This window comes from Oryctolagus cuniculus, chromosome 18 (assembly GCF_964237555.1).
Source record: "Oryctolagus cuniculus chromosome 18, mOryCun1.1, whole genome shotgun sequence".
Taxonomy (NCBI): domain Eukaryota; kingdom Metazoa; phylum Chordata; class Mammalia; order Lagomorpha; family Leporidae; genus Oryctolagus; species Oryctolagus cuniculus.
In genome coordinates, this window is record NC_091449.1 from 8815058 (window position 1) to 8831891 (window position 16834).

Here is a 16834-nt window from a genome sequence, read left to right on the forward strand (position 1 = left end):
AGCGATGCAGTAACATGGCACTGTTTGCTTCTGACACAGACATTTCACCTCCTTGGGGTATAAAGGCCCAAGTGGGATGACTGGGTCACAGTGTGGCAGATTTATTTTCACTATGGGCAGCCCCCATAGCTCAGTCTGTACTGGCTGAGCTAATAATGTGCATCCCAACACACCATGTGCAGCTGCCCAGAGCAGCTGCCTCCACCGCCTGCTGTCACGTCAGTCAGCCTGGAGTAAGTGGCTTATTTTGTGATGCACATACGCTGACACGTGTCTGTGAGCACAAAGACCATCCAGGAGATTGTGATCACACCAAAAGGACATAATATCGTACAGACGACTGACCCCAACAGGATGGAAGTGTGATCTTTGACACAATGCTGATTAAACAGTTGTCTCACAGGAGCACAGTGAACTTCAGAAACCAAGAGGAACCATACAGAAATTTATCAGAGAAATCGGAGCTGATGCTGTGGCACAATGGGCTCAGCCACCATTGCAGTGCCAGCGTCCCTCCTCAGAGTGCTGGTTGGAGTCTTGGTAGCCAAACTTCTGATCCTGCATCTTGCTGATACCCCTGGCTAAGCAGGGAAACAGGCCCTCTGCCATCCATGTGGAAGACCAGGTCGGAGCTCCCGGTTCCTGGCATCTCCCTGGCCCAATCCGAGCTGTAGCAGCCATTTGGGGAGTGAACCAGCACATGGACAATCTCTCTCTCTCTCTCTTTGCCCACTATATCTTTCAAATAAGTAAATGTAAGATAATTTTTGGAATTCTGACCATAATGATATTATCTTCCTCCTTTCTACCCTTCTCCTCCCTCCTAAACGCCCTCCCTCCCCTTTCTCTCTTAAAAAAAAAGAAATTGATAAGAGAAATCTAGAAAGTTTGAAATAATAGTTTAAAAAATCAAAGAGTTCATGGAGCTTACGATTATCAAAAGAGGACATACAGGAGTAAATGAGAATTCAGAGGGGGCAGAAGAAGACAAATGAGTACAGGCTGATTCGAAGAGGCAATCGCAGAACACTGCCATAGCTGGAAAGAGATGTGAAAATCCAGGAGTTGAAGGTCAAGCCCAAAAAAGTCTACCCCAGAATGTACTGGAAACAAACTCTCCCAGGGCATCGCCGAGGAGGATCCTTAAAGCAGCAGGAGAAAAGCAGCAAGCAACTACGAGAGCTTCCAGAATAATCCACGGTGCACTGCTCGGCAGAGCCTGGCAGGCCGAGAAGCAATGGGACAGGGGAACAAAAATCCACCCCCAAGAATAAGGCACCCACAAAACCGGCTTTCAGAAGCCAAGGAGACACAAAGATCTTTCCGGACAAACGCCAGCAGGACCTACCCATCAGCAAGCAACCAGGAACGCGACGGGGGCCCCTTCTGCTCATGCACCTGCCACAGGCACCCATGGCCCGGGAAGCCGTGCCGGAGGCTGGGGCTGGGAGCCAGGCCGTCCCACGGTTGTGCCCCCAGCGGAGCTATAGCCCCTAGGCAGGGTGGCTGGCTGGCCCGCGGACTCTGCAGTGTGCCTACTGCATTGGAGCCAGTGGCGGTGGATTCTGGTCTTGACTTCGTCTTACAGAAGGGAGCCCCGAGGCCAGAGGGGAGCGAGGAGCCGGAGCCCGGTCGCTGCCCTTCGCGGGGGAGTCAGCCCTCCTCAGGGTTCCTACCTGCAGCGCCCGGGTGGGAGGGGGGTGTCGCGGCTCTCTGGGCTCCTGCCTGTGCCTGTTGCTCGGGCGGGGCTCTCTGCTGCCCCCTGCTGCCCGTGCACTCTGTGCGCTGAGCAGGGCAGGTGCAGGTGTTTGTTCCCTGAGAGCAGAGCTGAGCAGGTAGAAGGCTCAGCTGGGCCCTGTCGGGGAGGGGCCCGAGTCCGGATGCGCACCCCGCCTTGTCCCCGCTGTGTGACCTGGGGCAGGCCGCTTGCCCCCTCTGCGCTTCCGTGTTGTGCTCTGCAGAAGGGGAGTCAGAGCAGGATGCAGCTCACAAGGTGGTTGAAGGGACTAAGTGTGCAGCACGGAGCCTGACCATGCAGCGGAGTCTCTGTGTGTCAGACGCCCACCGTGAGCAGACGCCGGTGTGGCACCGGGGCCATGCAGTGGCGACCGAGTCCCGTGCACCCTGCTCCTGAACGCTGGCCACAGGGTGCCCCGCACAGGAGCGCCTGTGCACTAGGCTGCCGGTAGAGCTGACGCGGGCAGGAAGCCCTGCCTCCCTGTCCTTGTGTCCTTTACCCGGGCCGCAAAGGGCGGCTTGTCCTTAGCGTGGGGGCTGGAGGGTGAGGGTGGAGGGTGACTGCCTTCACCATGGCAGTCCTGTTGGCATCTCAAGTGTAGGTTTTCCATGAGTGTGACAGTGACGCTGAGGTTGGCGGGACGTCCGTGCCCAGACAGAGCTGGGGGAAATGCACGGAGGGTAACTGGGCAGTGTTGGGAGGCAGGAGGGGGCGGAGCTGAGACTGGGCTCCCTCACATCTGCTGTGGGACAGTGACTGGAAAGCCCGACGCAGAGGGTCAGCCACGTGGGTAACCCCTGGGGAGTGAGGTCTGGGTGGTTCTCCCTCTGGGTCCTTTCATGATGGTTTTAGTTGCAGGCTCAATGCCAAGGGGGCTGTAGCCAAGTTCACTGGGGATGGAGGCCATTTCTGCATTTGACCCCAGAGGAGGGTCAGGGGGTCTCCTGCCTGGATATAGGTCTGCACTCCCAAAGGGACCCTCCTGGTTCAGGGCTCCACCAGGGCTTCATGGTCCCTCCCACCTGAATCCAGAGACTCCCACAGGAGACTGCTGTCTGCCTATGGTGCAGAAGTCTTGTTGTGTGGGCAACAGGAGTGGGGGACTTCCTTACTCCAAGGCCTTTCCAGTGCTGGTAGACTGGCGTTCAAACTGAGCACTGTGTCGGAATAGGTATGTAATGCAGACTGTAGTAAAAAGGAAGTTCAACTGTTTGTGCATTCTTCATGTATTATAAATGCAGTGTTCCACAGACCTGCATACTGAAACATACAGGTTCAGGGATAAATATGTAACGTACTACTCTTAATAAAAAATGCCTTATAATATGCCAATATGTCTGTCACGCAGGCAAAACATATCCAGGTGACAGATTATAGTGCACCTAAATTTCAACTTCCCCATGGTGTTTCAGTAGTTGAAAGTTCTCATGAATTTTCAGCATCCTGCATCTGAAGGCACACACTGGGGCTTGAGATCCTGAGCAATTGGACATCGGACACCACCTGTCACACTGACCTGTCACTCCTGTTCATCCACATGCTGAACTGTTTATAACTGCACAGTACACTTTACTCGGGTTTGATGGGAAGCCTGGCCTGATTACAACAAAGATACCATTATGATCGTGTTCTCAAGTGATATACTTTTGGGATTTGTCCTCATATTTGAAATTTGCATGGGGTACATTTGGAACACTTTGCTTCTTGTGTTATATACGTACACCTTGTTCATGCAACTTCATCTCAAGGCCGTAGATGTGATTGTCGTGCAGCTGACCTTGGTCAATGTCTTGACCATCGTGTTCAGGCTGGTAGCAGATATCACATCATCTTTTGGAGTAAGACATCTTCTGGACGGTGTTGGTTGCAAAGCCATTTTGTACACACCCAGAGTTTCCTGGGCTCTTTCCATCTGCACCACCTCTCCCCTGAGTGCACTTCAAGCCCTCATTCTCGGTCCCAGTCATTCTAAGTTGGCCTGGCTGAACTCAAAACTCACTGCGTGCATCTTCTCCTGTTTTTTTTTTTTCTTCTGAGTTATGAATATGTTGATCTATGTCAAGACCATCACAGAATTAGAAGCCAAAACTAAAGTCACTGTCAAATACAAAGTTGGAAGTCTGTTGTTCAAAAGACTTCACAAGCTTCATGGTGATCCGAGGGTGCTCCGTGTGGTTCTCATGATGTGGTCCAGCCTCTGCATGGTGGGGCTCCTCTGCAGACACTGCAGGAGAGCCTGGCACATCCACAGCCCCAGGCTCATGTCCCAGCCATCTCCTGGAATCAAAGCCACCCCCACTATTGTCTTACTGGGGTTGCTTTGTGGTTTTTTATTGTTTGAATGATGTCACTACTGTTTATTTGGTTTCCAGGTCTGAGCAAAGCCCAAGACTGGATAAGTTACTGGACTCATTTCCTCATGCTGCCCAACAGTCTGTCCTTAGGTGTGGATGAAGCATAACATAATTATTTCCAGATCACTTCTTCCCTTTGAAAGAGGAGAGTCAGGTTTTCTCAAAGAGCACACAGCAGCTGATGGATACCCATGGATTTCTTCTCCATTCACCAAGTCTTTAACAGTTTAGATGAGCAGGCCAATGCTAGGTAGCTAGTGAGTAGTGATATCAAGCTGGTGTGAACTGAGGTATGACATACACTTGACATAAGCATGGATTCCAGATCGTCTAATGAAAAGCCTATATAAATATTAAGTTAACAAATTTCTGATTGGGTAGTTGTTGAAATTGTAATATTTGGGGTTAAATGAAATACATGATGAATGCAAGATTAAAATTAATTATAGTCTCATCTGCTTAGTTTTGCTCTTTGTTCACTGTGGCTACTGGAAGACTTAAAAAATTACATCTGGGGCTTGATTTCTTTATATTAAACTGTGACCTCATAGTAAATTCATTTTTCTATCTATATGAGCATTCAAGGTAATAATTTAAAGATAGCATGTGACCAAAACCCAAAGCCTAATAGCTAAAATAGAGTGCATACAATGTTCACGGTATAGGAAAAAGTCCAAGCAGATGTGAGAAGAGGCATACCAAACACAGCATGTTAAGAGAAGTTGGAGTCCTGAGAGTTTCATTCTTTCACACAGAGCAGCATGCAGGCGTGTGTGTTGGCATCTGTGTGAACCCAGGCATAACAGTGACCCCACTTGGGATTAAGGCTGATGTACTCGTCACATTATACCCAGGCTCTTATAGAATTCTGTTGAATGCATCTCTTTACTTGCAATGGTTTTCTCAGAAGTGACTTGTTTTGCAGTGAATTGGTGTGCATTCGCTTTAGATATAGTCACTCATCACACTATTATTGCTCACATATTCACCGTTTTTGTCTTGTTCTGACAGAAGAGACCTCCGTTTTCTTCACTCAGAGTCCTCAGGGGTACCGTGCAAGTGACGAGTAGTTTGGATCCTTGCACACTTTGTCCCTCACGTGAATGCGGGTTCCTACCTCGCCTAGACACAACGTTTTTGGTATCATTTTTATTTGTTTGGTGGCCTCCATCCCACCTCCCAAAATTTTTTTTTGCAGTATCTTCTAGCTCTCTGCAGTTCAGACAAGGGTCCAGGGCCAGAATGATGGTTTCCTTTGAAGAACGTGATTTTTTTTCTCTCAAGAGGATTTTGAACTTGTGCTTTAATCCTTAGACAGTCACAGAGCTTAATGACCATTATCTTGATAAATATAGCGGTGTTTTTTTTAATCGCTCCTTCAATCCAGCGAGTGGCCTGGTGTGCAGGAGAAGTGTTCTTCAGCGTGGCAAATCACCTTCCATTGTTTGATGATTGCCTTTCCTCCACCGATGCTGTTCATTGCTCTGGCTTGGTTCTTTATTAGCCCATGGGGACGCATGCCCCTGGACAGCCCTCCCATGTCCCATCTCTGCCTCCCTCCCCAGCCTGTTTTCCTATCATCAATCAGCACAACTTGACATTTTCTTTACTTGATCTTCCAAACCCAATTCAGGTTTCACTGTTAGGTGTACTCTCCTTCCAAGACACCCACTGGTTGTTTGTTATCCATTTTTTTAAGTACAATTATACCATTCCATGAATTTTCCTGATGGAAATCCCCATGTGGCCAGCACCCAGGAACAGGATGTCAGTAGCTCCAAGGAGTCACCCCCTCAGTTGCCAACCCCGAGGACACCTATAGACAGGAATAGCCACACCATCTGCTGTGGCCAACTTCAGCATCTGCAATTCCTAGGTAACTCCACAAAGCCTCCATCTGCTGTCTCTGAACTTCTCAGAGCACAATATCTTCTTGTTCAAGTTCTCTTCCATCTGTGTCCTCACATGGTACAAGGTGAAAGGCAGCTCTCTGGGGCCTCTTACAAGGGCAGTAATAGGGTTGGTGCCCCAGTAGTGACCTAATTTACTCCCAAGGACTCCACCTCCTAATGCTGTCACATTGGCCTTCAGGAGTCAGCATATGACAAGGGAAAGCGCAAGCATGTAGACCACAACACAGATCACAGCTCACCAAAAAGATCTATAACACAGTACCCTCTTTGTGAACAATTTTTTTAAAATATTTATTTATTTCTTAGAAAGGCAGAGTTACAGAAGCAGAGGCAGAGTGATAGAGAGAGGGAGAGCTTTTTCTTCTGCTGGTTCACATCACAAATGACTGCAAGGCCAGAGCTGGGCCAATCCAAAGCCTGGAGCCAGGAGCCTCTTCCAGGTCTCCCTCGTGGGTGCAGGGGCCCAAGCACTTGGATTATCTTTTACTGCTTTCCCAGGCCATAGCAGAGAGCTGGATTGGAAGTGGAGCAACTGGGTTTCGAACCAGTGCCCAGACGGGATGCCAGCACTGCAGGTGGCAGCTTAACCTGCTATACCACAGTGCAGGCCCCATACCGCATTTTTAAAAAAGTTGATTCTCAAGGGCTTGTTTGAGCAGAACCCAGCAGGGGATCAGAAGAGCAATGGGTGGCAGGTTCCCAGCTTTCTCTCTGAGGGACTAACCAGTAGAAAATGCGAATCAGAGCATTGATCTCCATCTCCCACACAATCTGTCATTTTCTCTACACTCATTATTTTTTTAAAATTGTATATCAATGCGACCAGCATAGGAGTTGTGGCAAAAATCAAGACTCGGGGGCTGGTGCTGTGACATAGCAGGAAGAGCTGCTGCCTGTGATGTTTTGAAACTCCAACTTACACAGGTGTTAATCTAAAAAGTAAACCACTTGGTAAACAATCAGGAACATTAGTTTTGGGGGAGGGAGGAGTTTATTAGTTTCAGGAACGCTCGTTTTAAAGTGTTCAGTTCCTGACAGTGAGCTATTAATCACCTGCTGTGTGTGGACACAGGTTCTGTGGTTATTTGCGTATTTTATTTTTCAAAAGATTTATTGATTTATTTAAGAGTCAGCGAGAGAGAGGTCTTCCATACGCCGAGTCACTCCCAAAGTGGCGGCAGCTGCTGGAGCTGCACGGATCTGAAGCGAAGAGCCAGGAGCTTCCTCCGGGTCTCCCATTGGGTGCAGGGGCCCAAGCACTGGGTCATCTTCCAGGTCACAGTAGAAAGCTGGGTCGGAAGTGGAGCAGCCGGGTCTCGATCCAGGGGCCATATGGGATGCCGGCACTGCATTCAGAGGCTTGGCCTACTACGCCACAGCGTCGGCCCTGTTATTTGTTCAGATTGTATCCCTTACTGTGTAGGAAGTGTTCAACCGTTTAAATTGCAGCAGTTTCAATCTTTATACGGTAGGAAACAATTTTAAAAGGAGAAAACTGCTCCACAGCAAGCCATGTGTGATACACGCTGACAGGTTCCAGTGTCGACGCTTACAGCACAGCTCCCTGCTCTGTGCCCGCTGTGCATTGTGGCACATGGAGTAGTTACAACTCCCTGAACAGCGCGCTGTGCATTGTGGCACATGGAGTAGTTACAACTCCCTGCGCCACACATGCTGTGCATTGTGGGACGTCAAGGAAGTTACCACTTCCTGTCCTGCGGGCACTGCGCATTGTGGGACATAAAGGAAGTTACCACTCCCTGTGCCGTGCGTGCTGTGCATTGTGGGACACGGAGGAAGTCACAACTCCCTGAAGAGTGCGCTGTGCATTGTGGAATGTAAAGGAGTTTACAGCTTCCAGCCACATACGCGCTGTGCATTGTGGGACATAAAGGACGTTACCACTCCCTGTACTGGGCACGCTTTGCATTGCGGGTCGAGAAGGAAGGTACAATTCCCAGCTCGCGCAGGGGGCGCTCCAGGCTGTAGTGCGAAGTGAGTGTGAGCTCTGGGGTCCCGCTCAGGGCCGGGCCATGTGGAGGGCTCAGGAGATTGCCACCAGCTGTGGGAGACGAACTTCTGATGACGTGTGTCGTCCTGAAGTTTACTTTCTGACACTGCTCAGCTGGGGAAAACGCAGCCCCAAGCGCCGACCTCGTGCTGCCCCTGAGGAAACCCCGTGCGCCCCCCCCCGGAGACTCATTGTGTGTCTGGGGGGGCGATTTGGGGCTCTCCCGGGGGTGTCAAAGTGAAGACGATAAACAAGGTGGAGGAGGCAGCAGTGACAAGGTGACCGGTGTCCACCGGGAGACGTCCCGCCGGCTCGGGCCTGATCCACAGTCAGTGCTGGGTGGCCCCAGCCTGTCCAGGACGCACCTAGTAAGGACCCTGCACCCCCAGCCTGGGGGACAGGAGGGCGATGTCCAGGCCTCTCCCACCTGCCCGCTCCCCACCGCGGCTGCTCGTCTTTCTAACGTTTTCTATTTCTTGCTTCTTGTTTTTCCTGGCCCGTTTCTCTCCTCCCATGTGTGGGTCACTGTCTCATCCTCCTGTTTCTTTCTGCCTAGCATCTCTGAAAGCTCTCCGGCCTCTCAGTGGCTCCCGGCACTGAGATTTCGTTTACCACAGGCCGCTCTTTGTGACCTGTATGGTGTGAGTTCGGGAATCCTGCTCAGTTCCTTGTTAGACCTCAGTGTCTTTTTTTTTTTCATTTGACAGGCAGAGTTAGACAGTGAGAGAGACAGAGAGAAAGGTCTTCCTTCCATTGGTTCATCCCCGAAGTGGCTGGTACCGCTGGAGCTACACAGATCGGAAGCCAGGAGCCAGGTGCTTCCTCCTGAGACCTCAGTGTCTTGTGCATTTCTTTCCTGCCACTCATTTTCAGCTCCTTGATGGATGTTTACTTACATCTGAATTGACTCACCTCTCACTTTATTTTCTTTTTCCCTTTTCTTCCCCACTGTCATCCTTCGTATGTTTATAGAAGGAATTTTTAATTGAAATGGATGAATAGTCATGCTTATTTAAAATATTTTGATCCTTGTAGGTTAGTTGATGGTACTGTTCCTAATGAGAGGTTTTGTGTGTTTTTCAGTGTTAACTCCTAGGCTCACCATATCACTATACCCAAATGCTGTTATTCTTTAGGTTGTGTTTTAAAAATAGCTTTGTAGTGGAATATTGAAATCTGAGTGATTTTGATACTAACTTTGCTGTCAGTAAAACTGCAAAATCCCTCTTAGTATTTAAAATCATTTACCTAAGGATTCTGGAGGTTTCCTTTCTAGAACTCAGGTCATCAGTCCATGCTAGAGGATAATATCACTTTCTTTCCAAATGTTAACACATTCTATTTTCTGTCTTTACAATGGATTCCCCAGTAGTGGGAAGAATACAAATGGAAATAGCTATAGTATTTTCCATCTCCAAAAGGCAAGGTTTTTAAAAATTTAACCATTAATTTGATACTGTTAGCCATGTCATTGTTTTTATCATGGTAATTTTTTTATTGCTGTATCATAAAAATCTTAATCATTAATATGTAGTAAATTTTATCAAGTGACTTTATGTATCCCTTAAGGTGACTGAATATTTTTCCTTCATTTCCTAGTGTGTTAATCATCAATAATATGAATTCTACCATGCACCATGGGATATTACTCAACAGCTTGAATACTTTTATGTAGTGTGGAACTTACTGTTGCAATTATTTTGTGTAAACTCTTTTCCACTTAGTTCTGCAAATAGATATCTTTTTCATCATACATTATGATTTTTTTAACCAAGGTTGTGCTAATAACAAAATGTGATTCACAGAATCCCACTCCCACGCCCACCTCAGGAAGCATCTGTGATAGTTTTCTGTCTGATGTGTCTGGTGCACTGCACTGGTGGTGTTCCTTGGCATTTATGGAAGGACTTTTGCCCACTATTCACCTTCATCATCAGGATCCTTGCATATTATGACCATGCACGGTTCTAGTATCTTCCATGGTAAGTTAAGTTTCCAGGAAGTTGCCCGTATCTCTTGATCTTACAAATGTGCTGATGTGGTTAGTAAAATGTAATTTTTTAAGAACATATTTACAGCTCCTCTGTTTTGATCTCTTTAACATCTTACTTGTGAGGTCATTGGTGGCTTTCTATTGGGCAGTGGTGTAGTCTTGCTAGAGGGTTTCTGATGTTGGCATTTGCAGCTTCCTGACCTTTGGCCTTGCTTGCCCACCTTGGAATGCTTTTATTCTGCATTTTCTGTAGCATCTTGCTGTGAGTGCTGCCCTGTGAACTTGACCTGTGGAGTCTCAGCCTCTACCCACCGTGTGTCAGGAGCTCTAAAGGAATGGTGAGAACAAAAATGTCTCCAAGCCCTGTTGGCAGGGGGAGGGGAGGCCAGAAGGACAGACTTGGAAAACACTGTGCTATTTTTGCATTAAAAATTAATTATGGATTTTGGCTGCGATAATGCATGGTGAACAAAGCCCCTTGTCTTGAAAGAATTGTGTCTGCAGTCAAGATTCTAAAAATGTTCTGAGACATAGGTTGCACTTTCTGTGGTCAAAGTATAATACGGTGTTCTACAGGTCTTCAAAGAAGGAGGTACCTTTCTCTGAAGGGAGGAGAGAACCTCCACTTTGACTATGACCTTGTCTAAACAAGATAAGAGTCAGGGAACTCAAGGGGCTTCCATAGCCTTGGAAACTCATGACTGGAGCATAGGGAGATTACTGATGCCATAGACAGGAGTGTCAATTTGTAAAGTCAACAACAGGAGTCACTGTGCACTTACTCCTCATGTAGGATCTCTGTCCTTAATGTGCTGTACATTGAGGCTTAATGCTATAACGAGTACTCAAACAGTATATTTCACTTTGTGTTTCTATGGGGGTGCAAACTGTTGAAATCTTTACTTAATGTATACCAAACTGATCTTCTGTAAAAAAAAAAAAGAAGAAGAAATTATCAATTCCCAACTTGACTCTCACTGGGATTAAACATGACAATAGGTCTGATCTGATTTCATCATCATTTAAAAAATCATCTATTATTTTTCACTTTATGTTTCTGTGTGGGAGCAAACTGTTGAAATCTTTACTTAATGTATGCTAAACTGATCTTCTGTATATAGAGAATCGAAAATGAATTTTGATGTGAATGGAAGGGGAGAGGGAGTGGGAAAGGGGAGGGTTGCGGGTGGGAGGGACGTTATGGGGGGGGGAAGCCATTGTAATCCATAAGCCGTACTTTGGAAATTTATATTTATTAAATAAAAGTTAAAAAAAATAAAAAAAGTATAATACGGTGTTCTTGACAGAGATGGGAGTACTGAGCACAGGTTTGATACTCTGAAGAGGAAAATGTCTCAGACAAGCAAATTTCTCTCTCCTGCAGGCTGCATGTGCTTCTGGGTAACACACATGAATGCAGGAGGCAGCGTCTGAGTCCTACCTCCTTCACAGCCGTTTCCATGCTTGAGGTTCCTGAGAATCCCTGGAATCCAGTTTCTGAGGCGGCCACCCTGGGCCTGAAATGCAGAGGAGCTGGACGTTCCAGCACGCTCACCTCATGTTGATTTCTCACTCTGTACTTTCCTAGGCTCTGTTTTTCAAGCATTGTGCAAGACATTCTGCTTCTTTTGCAGTGGAGGCCAGCCTCACCTGGTGTTAGGATGCCACTCATGTTTTCAAGTGACATGATTGATGGCCTTCTTCTCATCTTCCAGACTTGTATTGGTGTTGCAGGGAACTTGGTGCTCTTGGAAGCATACGTGTACACCTTCCTGATCCAGCCGCACCTGAAGAAACCCATAGATGTGATTTTCATGCACCTGACAGTGGTCAATATTTTAACCATCCTGTTCACGCTGACTCCAGATATCATGTCATCCTTGAGAGCGAGACATTTTTTGGGTGATGTTGGTTGCAAAGTCATCTTATACATATTCAGAGTTGCCCGGGGTCTTTCCATCTGCACCACCTCTCTCCTGAGTGCTTTTCAGGCCATCATCATCAGTCCCAGTGGTTCCAAATGTGCATGGCTGAAATCAAAACTCTCTGTGTGCATTTCCCCTCTTTCCTTTTCTTCTGGGCCATCAACATGCTGATCTATATCTATATCATTGAAACTGTAGGCACCAGATCCAATATCACCATCGGCCATAAATATGCTCACCGCCACTGTCAAACTAGGCAATTTGGAGACCACCACTTAGGGTCATTTTTAAGTGCCATAATGCTTCGAGATGTGTTCTTTGTGGTGCTCATGATCTGGACGAGCCTGTACATGGTGAATCACCTCTGCAGACATCACAGGAGAGCCCAGCACATCCACAGCTCCAGCCTCCCCTGCCAGACACCTCCTGAAAACAAAGCCATCCACACCATCCTTTTGTTAGTAAGTTGCTTTGTGTTCTTTTATTGCTCAAACAATCTCTTCACCTTGTATTCATTGTATACACCCAAGAAAAACCCAATATTCAAGATGCTTCGTGGAATTTTATCCACATGTTACCCAACCATCTGCCCTTTTGTGCTGATGAAAAATAATAAAATCATTTCCCGATTTACTTCTTCCCTCTCCGTGATGAGAACCATCTTTTCTCAAAGAGCTTCCACTGGCTGATCTAATGCCCTGTCTGCAACTGAAGAGTCTCCATAAATATTGCTTAAAGCATAAAGGCTGTTCTTTTTTAAACACATGACTGTATTTCTTCATTTGATAGGCATAGAGGGAGGGAGAGAAAGAGGTGGGGGAAGAGAGAGAGAGAGAGAGAGAGAGAGAGAAACATTTCCATCCACTGGGTCACTCAAATGGCTGGGGCTGGACCAGTTCAAAGCTCAGAGCTAATAACTTAATAGAGGCCTCCCACATGGGTAGCAAGAACCCAACTACTTGAGATGTCACCTGCTGCCTCCCTGGGCACATATTAGCAGGAAGCTTGAGTTGGGAGTGGAGCCAGGACTCAAAGCCAGGGTCTTCAATATGGGATGTAAGTGCCTTAACGGTTGTGTTAACTGATAGTCCAAATGATTGCCCTGCCATAAAACATTTATATGAGGGGAAAAAAGGATACATGGATATGGAGCACTTGATTATTAGATTCCAGTGTTACAAATTTTACAACACTCTGCTTTTGAAGACTTATGAATGAATCCTAAAAAGATAAATTTTACATTGATGCACTCTAAACAGATAAAACATAAAACATAACAACTAAAGAGACTGAGGAGTGTTTGTGACACAGAAAAAATGAATGTGCCCATGGAAAGAGCTATACAAACAGCCCTGTGTGTGAGATGGAGAACGAGGGACGTTTCTCTCTAATACACAATAAAATGCAGAGGTGTGTCTGAGTCTCTGCACAAAATTCAACCATGGTGAGCTCTATACCTACTTCATGCTGACATACTTGTTACTTAGGTATAGTGTTGTTACAATGATTTCAATTAACTACCTCTCTTCATCTCAGTATTCTTCATCAGCAATGGCATGATGCTTTACCAGTGTCCCGTGGTCCATTTGTTTTACATATATTTACTTTGCAAAAACTTTTTGCACATTTCCCCACTCCTCTCTCTCAAATTCTCTTACTCTAATTTTCTTTGGGATTCGGGTCCTCAGAGATGTGAGGCCAGGGATCTTCAGAATGAATCCTTGCACACTGTTCTGTCACTGTTGCTGATGGATTCTACCTGGCATTGCTGGGATCCTGGTCATTCAAGAGTTCACATTTCCTAGGGGCCGGTGCTGTAGCGTAGCAGGTAAGGGCACTGCCTATAGTGCCAGCATCACATATGGGCACCATTGAGTTTCAGATGCTCCACTTCCGATCCAGCTCTCTGCTATGGCTTAGGAAAGCAGTGGAAGATGGCCCAAGTCCCCGGGCCCCTGTACCTGCATGGGAGACCTGGAGGAAGCTCCCAGGTTCTGGCTCCTGGCTTTGGATTGGCACAGCTCTGGCTGTTGCAGCCAATTCGGGAGTAAACTAGTGGATGGAAGACCTCTCGCTCTCCTTCTGTCTCTGTGTAACTTTGACTTTCAAATAAATGAATACTTTTTTTTTCTTAAAAAAAGAGTTCACATTTCCACTGTCATCAGTTTCTGTGGCTCTAACGAGACAGCTCAACCAATACTATGCTCTTCCCACAAAGATACTTGAGTTTTCCTCACGAGTGTTTAGAATCTGTACTTCCTCCTGCTGTATCAACACATGGATGGGATTTTTGTTGAGTGTCTCCCATGGGCCAATGCGTTAAAGGCAAGGTTTCCAAAGTCTTATGTTAACGCTTAATGGATCTGTGGTATTTGTTAATGGATTAAAGTTGGAAATTTAGCCCAATTACTGTCTGAAGGTGAGGACTTTGGGAAGGGGCCAGACTGGATTAGGTTGTGGGATGAAGTCCCCAAGACAGAGTCCTGGTATCTTTACAGGGAGGGACCACATAGACCTAGAAGCCAGGCCTCCTCCCCGTCTTCCTACTCCCTGCACTCCATGGGACCACCCTGCTCACACTGCCACCCTCACCACAGCCATCCTCCAGCCTCAGCAGATGGCTGAACCCTCAGTCCCTACCCTGTCTTGGGCTGTGAACTTCCAAAGCTCTGAGCCAGAAGTGACCTCCCTCCTTCAAAAAAGCTTGTCTCGGGTTTACCTGCAGGAAAGAAAATCTGATGAACATGGTCAGTCCTGGTGCCACCTGGGTGTGTGGCTCAGTGGATCTTCAATGTAGAAATGATTGGTTTTTCCCTCCACCAGTTCCTTTCTATCCATCAGGAATTGCTGCTCATTGCCAGTGGACACGGATGCTTCCTGGATTGCTCTTTACCCCTTTGTTTGCCTTCTGTTACTTTAAAATATCTGAGCAGAGCTCTTACGGGAAAGGAGATGCTGATTTCAGATTATAGTTAGAGGTTACAGGATCTGGTGGTCCCACAATCCAGTGTCTCGTAGAGGTTGGTCATGGTTGGTAGAGGGGCACAATTACCTGGTGAGCCATGGTGGTTAGGGAGAGAGGGAGAGATAGAGATAGAGAGAGAAATATCTAGGCTGAACTTGAACTCAAATACCCACTGGGGGCATACTCCCCAATGACCCAAAGACCACCCTATTGGCCCCACCTTCTGGATGCCACAATTAAGATCAAATCTCTACTCTTCACTCATCAACTATTAAAATGACAACATCAGAGTTTAAACATCTTGTGTGAGTGTGGAGGAGACAAGTCCCACTTCAAATATAACAACCTCCCTTCTCTCCAACACAAGTTCATGTTCTAGATCAAATGCAAATAAAAATTTTTCTCTTCCTTGATCTCCCAAACTCAGTGTTTTAAAATCAACCAACCTCTACTTCATACATATTCGTTATTTTTCGTTATTTTTTTTGAAAACCAGAGGGACACAGAGAAGAGGGAGAGACAGAATTTCGTTCATGCCCCAAAGTGTGCGACAGCCAGGCTAGGCTAAGGGGAAGCCAGGAGCCAAGAGCACCATCTTTCTCTCTCATGTGGGTGTACTTGAGTCATCACCTGCTGCCTGCCAAGCTCATTAGCAGGAAACTCGATCAGAATGTGGAGGAGCCTGGATTCAAACCAGGCACTGCGATACAGGCTGTGGGCCTTCCAAGTGTCAGCTTCACCCACTGTACCGCACTGCCTGCCCCTCGACGACTTTTTAAAGCAAGTGTAGGAAACATCCAGCAATTTCTCCTGCTCCAAGGATTTTCATGTGGACACACCCAGGCACTAGCACCCAGATCCGGAAGCAGAACAGCACCTTTGGGGCCGGTGCCACGGCGCACTAGGTTAATCCTCCACCTGTGGCGCTGGCATCCCATAAGGGTGCCGGTTCTAGTCCCATTTGCTCCTCTTCCAATCCAGCTCCCTGCTGTGGACTGGGAAAGCAGCAGAAGATGGCCCAAGTCCTTGGGCCCCTGCACTTGCCTGGGAGTCCAGGAAGAAGCCCTGGCTCTTGGCTTGGATGGGCATAGCTCTAGCCGTTGTGGCCATTTGGGGAGTGAACCAGCGGATGGAAGACCTTTCTCTCTGTCTCTCCCTCTGTCTATAATTCTACCTGTGAAATAAAGAAATAAAATCTTAAAGTCTTGAAAAAAGTGGAACATTGCTCCAAAACAACAACAACAACAACAACAACAACAAAAACAGCGCTCCTGCCCCGGGCCCCTCACACCTTCGCAGTCCCCACCACACGGTGTCTGCTCTGGGCTAACAAGCTCACCATGCCTTGTGTGGTCTTACCTCACGCCCATGCCTGCTATGAGTCTATTGAGCGGGACCTACGGCTTCTCAGAGGTTCCCATGCAACTGCTCGCATTCTGCCGCGTCTGCTGGGGTCGCTGAGAGAGTTCCAAGGAACTCGCCCGCCAGGCGGCTGGCCAATCAGAGATGACATCGCACTTCCGGGTCTGGCCGCCTGCGCTGGAACCTCGCAGCTTCTGAGGAGGACGCAGAGAAGTGACGTCATAGAGGAGCCCGGATGCAGATGTTACCGGCGCCGCTGCCAAGGCAACAAGTGGTGGCCTCTTTTTCCCAGTCTTGATGAGATAGATTTGCCTTTAAAAAAAAAAAAACAAAATATACAGGAATGTGTACTTAAAAGTTAATATTCAAAGCCACGGAATGGCTCCATAGCCTTTAAAAAAACAGACTTAAGTATGTGCTGCCTACAAAACACTTCATTTTTTAGGGGCAAAGTAAAGGAATGGAAAAATATATTCCATGCATATGAAACTCTGGAGAAAACAGAGCAGGGGGTCACTACAGTTATATAGAACAAGATAGGAGTAAATAAAAATCTATAGGAGATGAACCAGC

General features: G+C 47.2%; 1 pseudogene; it reads left to right on the plus strand.

Moving 5' to 3' along the window:
- Window positions 1–11614: 11614 nt before the first annotated feature.
- On the plus strand, window positions 11615–12641 carry LOC100356930 (vomeronasal type-1 receptor 4-like; annotated as a pseudogene).
- The last annotated feature ends 4193 nt before the right edge of the window (window positions 12642–16834 follow it).